At 34.2% G+C, this 9,512-nt stretch overlaps 1 long non-coding RNA gene across 1 annotated transcript; it reads left to right on the top strand.

Moving 5' to 3' along the window:
- The first annotated feature begins 553 nt into the window (after positions 1 to 553).
- On the top strand, positions 554 to 3,782 carry LOC134304253 (uncharacterized). Its single transcript, XR_010007792.1, has 2 exons — positions 554 to 636; positions 3,308 to 3,782. It is a non-coding gene; the product is annotated as an uncharacterized LOC134304253 (long non-coding RNA).
- The last annotated feature ends 5,730 nt before the right edge of the window (positions 3,783 to 9,512 follow it).

The raw sequence follows: 9,512 nt of genomic DNA, 5'->3' as shown, positions 1-9,512 counted from the left end.
TAGTCTGTAAGTTGAGCAGAAAACCTTGATTTGGTAACCAGGTATCAACAACACAAGACACACAGTCTTGCAAAGTCTTGCAGGTTATATTGTCCTATGAACCGAGCAGCAGCCATGAAGTTCTTGGTCCAGCAGTTTAGTTAAATTTCCCCCTTGTTTCATATGAATTATATATTATATTATATATATATGAATTATAAAATTATAGATTAATTATATATATATATTAATTCTAGGTATTATATTTCTTACAGCTTGTCTGGACATGGTGTATTTAGATCTTGGGCTTCACATTTAAAGCAGATATATATATATATATATATATATATATATATATATATATATATATATATATATATATATATATATATATATATATATATATATATATTCTTGCTATTCAGAACTTACTGACTTGAAGTCTTTAGGTAAAAGTCGAATTACTGACAACCTAGTTGAAAATCTTGGCATGCTTTCTCTTGCTCTATGTTACACAGGGTTCATTGAACCAAAGTTGCTTACAAAACTAGTTTACATGGCTTACCTACTTGACACTGTAGCATTTTAAAACGGCACATTGTTCAAAGTGTTTCTGTGAGGGATTTAATGCTGTATGATGAGTAGCAAAACTCAGAGGTAAGGTCATGTTTAAGGTAAGGTCAATTTCTTTGTAACAAAAAATCAGTAATGGGATTATTTAGTAATGGAAAAACTGTGGTATATTTAGACTAACTGTGTTTCTAATATAATGATAAGATTTTACTGTAATGTTTGAGTTCATATTAAGTTCACAGATGCCATATTTAAAGTTTTATGGTTATCTAGATGTATTAGCTAGCTGCTTAAAAATACATGTACCATTTTTGTACTATTTTAAATATTATTCACCAAAGACACCTGATGCTCCCATATAGACATAATTAAGTACAGCATAATTTAATAAGACTTTAGTGGATTACAAACAAAACCACCAAATACACTTCTTTCAGTGCTTTATATACAGCAAAGATTGTAAAATAAAGTACAAGCTGCTGGGGAGCAAAAATGTCTTAATTCCAAAGTAGTTTAAATTTTGGTCTGATAAAAACGTATAGTATTTTGTTTCCATGTCTGTGTGTTATGTTTTAGTGTAATTATCTTAGGTCTAAATATTCTAACAACATAAAATACCTCAAAAATCCTTGTAAATCTTGACAACCTCCACATGCAAGTGGAACTCTTATCACCTCTTTGCTGTCTTTCTAAACTTTATCTGTAGGTCTTTTTTGTCATTGATTCCAAAGGCCATGTAGCATGTAATGATTTTTAAAGCTTATTGACATCACTGTGCCAATAAATATTCACACTGATCACTGAATATTCAAAGTGGCACATGATGATGGTGGGGTATCTTGCAGATGCTTGTAGTGGTTGTTTAATTTAGGTTCTTAGCATTATTGTAAATGTCTTATGTAAGTAAACATATAAATATGTTTGAAATTAAGATGACAACTTTTGGTATTGTACCACATTTTGTCTTTTTGACAGGATTCCTTATTAAATTTTTCAGTTTTACCAAAAGCAAGAAAATCTGAAAATACACACTTTATAAAAATATACATATATACTGTACATACATACTGTGGATATAAAGACTACACACCCATGTTAAAAAAAAATTAAGAATGAAACCAAGATTAATTATTTCAAAACTCTTTCCACTTTTAATGTGACCTATAATCCACACAGTTTAATTGAAATGGGGGAGGGGGTAAAAAAAAATCATACAATTATTTGGTAAATATGCACATCATTAAACTAGCACCTTTTGATTTTATGACAACATTGTCTTTTTGACTAGGAATTTTATCAGCATGATACATCTTGACTGGGTAATCTTTGCCCACTTTTCCTTAAAAAGCGCTCCAAATCTCTCTGATTGCAAGGGCACCTCATGTACACAGCACTTTTTAAGTCACCCTTTCAGATTTTCAATTGGATTCAGGTCTGGGCTTTGGCCATTTCAAAACTTTGATCTTCCTCCAATAAAGCCATTTTTTTTTGTTGATTTTGGAATTATGTCCAAAATGTTCAACCTTGGTCTTATTAGACTGTAACACATTTTCCCACATGCCTTTGGCAGACTTGATGTAGGTTTTTGCTGAAATGTAGTTGGGCTTGGTTGTTTTACGTGTCAGTACGTTCTGCACATTTGCATGCTGTAATTTTAAAGCATAAACATCACCAACTGAAAACTAGGGCAACATACTGCTGCTCCTCTTATTCTAACTGGACTCATGTGATGCTTGTTTTCATAGCAGTTGGTACTTTACACATGTGTGTCATTTTGAATCGGATTAATGCACAATTATAGGTCACAATAAGTGGAAATAAATCTAAATTCTTAAAGGTGAGGGATGCATTTTTAGGTACATGATCAAAGGGTATGATGCAGAATATTTAGATTGTTTTGTTTTCATAATAATTTTCATATTAATACATTATAGATGTTGTTGATAAAAGAAGTTCAAACAATACATCTTAAATTTTCTGATGCTAATAGCAAGGTCAGGCACATCGAATCCAGTAAAGGCAATTTAGGGATATATTGAATAAAGCTCTAAACTCTTTTGACTGTAAATAGCTTTACATTTGCTCATTTGCTTATAAATTTCATGCAAATTTTTAAGAAAATTGCTTTTGGGTAAAATATGTATTTGTAGCATTGGTTTCTGGTGTTAATTTCCTTGATAACTAATTTGCTTAACTGAATAATATTGCTATTATTTTGCATGCTAAGTGTTTATTTTGTAAGAACTTAAGCCTGAGGCTTATAATAGTCTTAAAAGAAATGGAATAATTGCCCTAAATCCTACTTACTCAGCTGTGAGAAAATGTATCCAGTGTGTGATCTGCAACATTATTAAATTCTTAAAACTGTTTTATAATTTTACTTGTGTCTAAGGCTGTGGTCTGGTTGTATGTGTGATTTTATATATAAACTTTTAAACTATTTTTTTAAAGGAATAACATTCATTAAGTTGTGTTTTTCAGACCACAACAAAAGGTTAATTCAGTTTTCTATTTACACTTGGTTGATTGTTTTGCTATAAACACCAACCCCTTAAGGATTAACCCCTACTTATGTCAGTTTATTCTGGTTCTTTAGAGACTAGCCCTGGCAGATGATTTGAAGTTGGATTTAAAATATAAAATGCATTATTATTATTTTTTTTACCTTTTAAAACATATAGGTTGTTGGTAGTTAAAGTATAGATTTCTTGGAGAATGATTACCAGTGTGTATGCTTGTAATTTTGTCATTTCAGCCCTTCGATACGCAATCTATAACCAGGAAGACCTCATTGCAATATACTGTTTACATGTTTTGTAAAAAAAAAAAAATCTGGTAGTGTTTTAATGTAATGTAATTTTATTCTTGTAAATTAATGAATTCTTACTGGATATTATTTATTATGCTATTTATTTATGTTTTTTTTTTTTTTTTTTTAGAAGAAAGACGCTTGTAATTCATCTTTAATTGCACTTCAGGTTTTTTTTCAATGCAAATTCATATAACCTGGCTAATGGGAAAATAAGATATTGTAATTTTATTTAATTCAACGTTTCTGTCATTTTTGTGCCACTGTGGGTCCCACTGATTGTTTCTCTGCTTAGACTTTTATTTATTTGTTTATTTTGCAAAAAAGTCAAATGTATATTTGAGCAAAGTAATATTAACAGAAAGCTACAACATTGATTTTAAATCCACTATTCTTTTAATAAAGTTTGTTGTGGAAACAACTGATGAGTCTCATGTATAATATTTAATTATTTGGGATAACCATAAAGCAAGTAAGCAAATTTATAAAAAGGGCCCCATTTACTTATGAATAAAGTTTTAAGATTTATGGCAATAACAAAAGTCTCCATTTGAGATTAGTTACTTTGACTGTGTTAAGGGACAACAATTTTCTGAAGTCCTGCACCCATGTGGCTATATTTATCACAACAGTATGACCGTTAAAATGCATTGTTTGTGATTCTGAGGTCTTTGATGAATGGAAAGCTTGTTTTTCTTGCACTGTTTTACTGTGGTCACAGTAGAAAAATATTTAATTTTTTTGCATTTAAAACTGTGCTAAAAAAAATCAGGAAACACCTTTCAACATGAAAATCCATACAGTTCGTATCCCATTGGCCAATTCCCCATGCATTGTTCAAAAGAATCAAGAGACCCCCATGGTAAAACAGATGTAAACTTTAGAGACGAGCCCAGTTGTAAATTCCAGACCCCCCATGAGTGAATCCTGTTCCTGGTGTTATCTTCCAGTCGTAAACTTCAGTTGTAAACCATTTGTTAGTTCCTAAATGACCTCATACACATCACAAAAATTACAACAATCTAAAATAACACAAGTTAAGACAAACATATATATATACACAAATTATTATTTACATAAAGTTCCACCACAATTCCGTCCTCTTTTTTTTTTTTATGTTACTAAATTTGCTCGGGAAAATAATATGTTGCTCAGTCTTCGTTTTCTCCATTGCATGAATGATGTTATCTAGGACCACCCATAGACAGATTTACACCAACATATCATCCTCAGCCACTTCAGTTCAGGTGTGTGAACCTTCCTGCAGTGTGAACAGTGAATCCAAGAATCTCTCTCAGCTACTCGAACCGCAGTCTGAGCAGTTAGCAACACTTGAAATAGTCCTCTCCATCTTTCCATGTTCCACCCGGTTCATTTGAGATAATTCACAATTCACCACTACCCGGTCGTCGGTTTCAGGCTATGTAGAGGTCCCTCAGCTAGTTTGGGTAAAGCATCCTTCACCTTCCTGTGAACAAAATTCAGAATAGAAGACAAAGTGACAGTAACCAAGCATTAAATTTTCCTTTTTTTTTTTTGCCTGTGTCCAATTGTTCAGAGACAGGATGTCCTGCCCTAGGCACCTTTGTTGCATTTGGCAAATTTTTTTTTTTTGCATAGATTGTTTAATTAGTGTTTCCCCCCTTTTTTACACATGGTCCTACACACATGGGTCAATTTGGTATAGTATAGTAAAAGAATTTAGGAAAGCATGTTTGCCCTCTGTATGTATTTCTCCTGTTGGAAAGCACAAAATTTTACGTTAGTTAAATCAAAATCTGGTGTGATCTGGATCTGTAAACAAATAGTATCGTTAGTAAGCAGTGGACGGTGTGCAGCTGCTATGTCAGCACTGTCAACTCTGGCGTTGTCCTGTGAAATTGGAACAAGACATTAACGTTTTCAAACAGTCATTTGTTTGGGCCATAGAACTGCATCCACAAGTTGTGCAACAAGGTAATGGTGGGCAATTTTCAAAACTAGTCAAAAACATGTAAGCAGTTTTGCTTTCGCTAGTCTACAAGCTGTCATTAAAGCATGTAGTTCAGCAGCTTGAGCCAATAAATTGAATAGGAGGGACAATGATACAAAAGTATCACGTGTTAAAATTTCAGCTAAGCCCACTTGTTTCCTGTCTGTTGCAGCATCCATGGAAGCAAATCTATTCACAAACAGCTCCAAATCAGTATTTTAATCAGGCCTAGAAAAACAATAAGATTAGAATAATACAGTCATAAGGTTCTCCATTTCCTGCAATTAGTGAAAAGAGTGGTGGGATTAAGCACATTACCGCATTTGATAATAATATTTATCTTAAGGAGTACACTGTATTATTTATTCCATCACTGTTAAGCTGATAAGTGAGAAGTTTTCCTTTCAGTTATAAAACAAAAACATTATTTGGCACAGGGTTAGACAAGCGTAACCCTCAAGATCACGGTAAAACTACAGCCTTTTCTGTAGCAGACAAAGACAAAAGAAAATCCTGCAAAAAAAGGATAAAGCTTACACAAAAATCAAGCTATTAAATGATCACCATGAAATTGTACAAGGACAAATACCATGGTCCACCTTTCTTGAACAACCATTTGAATAAAGGTATAACCATTTGAATAAAAAATCCAAGGCAGATGTATTTTGTAAATCTCAACAAAGGACGTTTTAGCTTCAGGTGTCCTTCGAATATGACTATGGGCCTTTAGGTTCTGCCTGTGAGTAATGTCACATAACAGAGCCTCAAGAACATAAAAATAAAAGTATGGCACCAAAAAGAGCACATACACAGAAAAGACAATATAATTTTACTCTGAGAAAAAATCCAAAAAGAGTTTTTAAAGGTGTCTGAATTTCCCATTAAAACTAAATGCAACTCAAAATTCATTATCCTTGTGCACAGGAATGTTAAAGAAGGCCTTAGCTACAAAAACCATTTGCTATCATTTGACACCCGTCTGAGAATGGTTCACAGATTTGGGATCGCAGATGCTCCAGAGATAACAACAAAATTTACTGCCTGTTTATTGCACTTAGGGATAAGTATCAGGTTCCCCTGGGGCAGCATACTTTTTTGAACAATGCTAGCATTTAGCAATGAATGGAGAATGATCTGTAATCAAATTTTGGTTTGATTTGCACCGGTGCAGTCCCCTTTTTCCAAATTTACATAATATTTCTCTTGTATCCATATTTAATGGTATTTTTATTAATTTAAGGTGAATGTCACCTGGTGACAGTGCTATACATATTTTGTGGGGGGGCGGGCATCTTGGGATCTACCAACTTGTATTTAACACACAGTAAGATCATTTCATTCTTAAAATCGCTCACGAACAAAACTTTTATCCTGAAAGATTTCTTCTTAAATCATCAGTTAGATTTTATATTTTTAACTGAAACATGGTGTTGGCTCAGTGTTGACGAATTTAGCCCTCTACTGGAACTGTGCCCTCCGGACTGTTCCTTTTTAAGCTGTCCAAGAGCCACTGGTACAGGAGGGGGTGTGGCTGTGGTTTTTAATAACCGATTTAAATGTGAAGCTCTTTCAGTCGAACATTTTACTAGTTTTGAAGTGCAGCTTATACAACTGGATTGTAGTAATCCTCTGATTTGTGCTCTTATATATAGACCACCTAAAGTGGTTGGTAATTTTATCAATGAATTTTCTTGGAACTTCTTGGCTTGGATTATACCTACTGCAGACAGATTTTTAATTCTGGGGGATTTTAATATTCATGTCTGTTGCCCAAACAAACCTATGGTCAGTGAATTTATGCACCTAATAGAATCTTTTAACCTTGTACAGTCAATTAGTGGTCCCACTCATAGTCTCGGTCATACTCTTGATCTTGTTTTATCTTATGGTTTTCCTATTAATAATACTGTAATCGAGGATGTTGGGTTTTCTGATCATAAATCAGTATTTTTTAATATCACATTGCCAATGCAAGCCACCGGCACCAGAGCTACAAGCTGTCGTTATCGGCCTATAAACTCTGCTACAGCAAGCATTTTTTCAGAATCTTTTCTTAAGATGTCCCCTCAAGAGTGCAATGTGCCTCCTTTATCTAATTCAACTGCTGATGAATTGGTCACCATGTTTAACTCCACCTGCTCATCAATCCTTGACTCTGTGGCTCCCTTCACAACCAGGCGGGCTAAGGGTAAACCCAATCAGCCATGGGTAAATGATAATATCCGCATCCTTAGAAAAGAGTGTCGGAAAGCAGAGCGGAAATGGAAGAAAGACAAGCTTCAGGTATCTTTTGAGATTTTAAAGAGCTGCCTGTTTGCTTTTCAAGAAGCTACTAGGCTGGCTAGAGAAAGCTATTTTTCAAATATTATATCTAGGCACAGTAACAAACCCAGAGTTTTATTCACTACTATTAACTCTGTTCTAAATCCACCAATTTGTTACCCTGTCGAGTCCTCTAAAATTTGTGAGGATTTTTTGCAGTTTTTCATGGGGACAATTGAGACAATCAAATTAAATATAACACCCTCTAATAATGACCTCCATCCAAATTTGGGGTGTGGATAGCTTCTATCTTTTTGAGCCCATCTCTCTTTCTGCATTGAAAGATGTGTTTTTTTGCATGAAACCCACAACCTCTCCTGGTGAAATTATCCCCACTTCCCTCCTTATGGAAACATTTGATACAATTGGTCCTACTCTGTTGACTATAATAAATGCCTGTCTATCTTCTGATACTGTTCCTGTGTGTTTTAAGCATGCTGCTGTGCAGCCCTTACTTAAAAAACATAATCTTAATATCTCTATACTTAATAATTATCGACCAATATCAAAACTACCCTTCCTTTCTAAAGTATTGGAGAAAGTGGTGCTTTCACAGCTGTGGGCTCATTTGACAAAAAATGACATCTTTGAAATTTTTCAGTCTGGTTTTAAACCTTTTCATAGTACAGAATCAGCCCTCCTAAAGGTGACTAACGACCTGCTGCTTGCTGCAGATGCAGGAAAGTGTGCTATTTTAGTCTTATTAGACCTTACCGCCGCTTTTGATACTGTTGACCACAATTTGCTCATTCAACGTCTTGAGCATGTGGTTGGCCTTAGGGGGGCAGCGCTGAGTTGGTTTAAGTCTTATCTTTGCAATAGGACCTTCTCAGTACATGTCGGTAATTTCTTTTCTTCTGTTTCTACCATTGGCTGTGGGGTTCCTCAAGGATCTATCCTGGGGCCGGTACTGTTTGCTTTATATATGCTTCCTTCGGGGAAAATCATCAGGAAGTATGGTATTCAATTTCATTGTTATGCCGATTGTTACGCTTCCTCCATTTCTGTTTTTAACTCTAGACTAAAACGCACTTCTACCAACTAGCGTTTCCTGGATGAGTGTCATGGTCTGCGTTTCTGTTGTTCTACTGTTTTATACTTTGTGTTGCTTTTTATATGTGTGTTTTATGTTTCAACATGTACAGCACTTTGGTTGTAAATGTGCTTTATAAATAAATTACTTACTTACTTACTTATTAGTAGGTTCCCAAAGATGTCCATCAGCCACAGTTAAAATCCAAATAATCATCTATCTTTGGTGTAGCCAAAGAATGTAGCTAGTGGAATTATGTGGTCATTAACTCAAACCAAACCCACAACAACTGGCCCAACAAAAACCGTCAAAAACAATTTTCCACGTATCGCTTCAATTATTATTTTTTTTTACTGAAGAGGCAGTACTGAATTCCAAATAGTAAACAAAAAAATCCAGCATCAAAAAATTTGATGTATACTGGTCAATAGACCAGGAGTGCTCAAAAAACTTTATCTAGTCCTCGATGTAAATAAGCAGTACAATGCAACTTGTTTAAGTCTAATCAGACCAGCTAAAATCTTTCCCTAGCCAAAACAACTAAGTGATTATATGTTTATGTCAAAACATCAGCTACCAACTTTTATTCATAACAATAGAGTGGACAATTTTGGCCATTTTTTTTTACACAGCTCTATGAGGGATCAGAGTAATTGTCTCTTACAGAAATAGTGATACCTCCAGGCATTGCTTCCAATTTAATTCCAGGGTCATACATAAGATCACACCTCGTAAGATTTATAGGGCAAATTGAGGAAATTAGGAACTGATGCTTAGACTCTCTATTATTATACACACATATGAATAGAAAAACATTCAGTAGA

The sequence above is a fragment of the Trichomycterus rosablanca genome, chromosome 27 (assembly GCF_030014385.1).
Source record: "Trichomycterus rosablanca isolate fTriRos1 chromosome 27, fTriRos1.hap1, whole genome shotgun sequence".
NCBI classification, from domain to species: Eukaryota; Metazoa; Chordata; class Actinopteri; order Siluriformes; family Trichomycteridae; genus Trichomycterus; species Trichomycterus rosablanca.
This window is presented reverse-complemented; position numbering and strand designations above follow the sequence as displayed.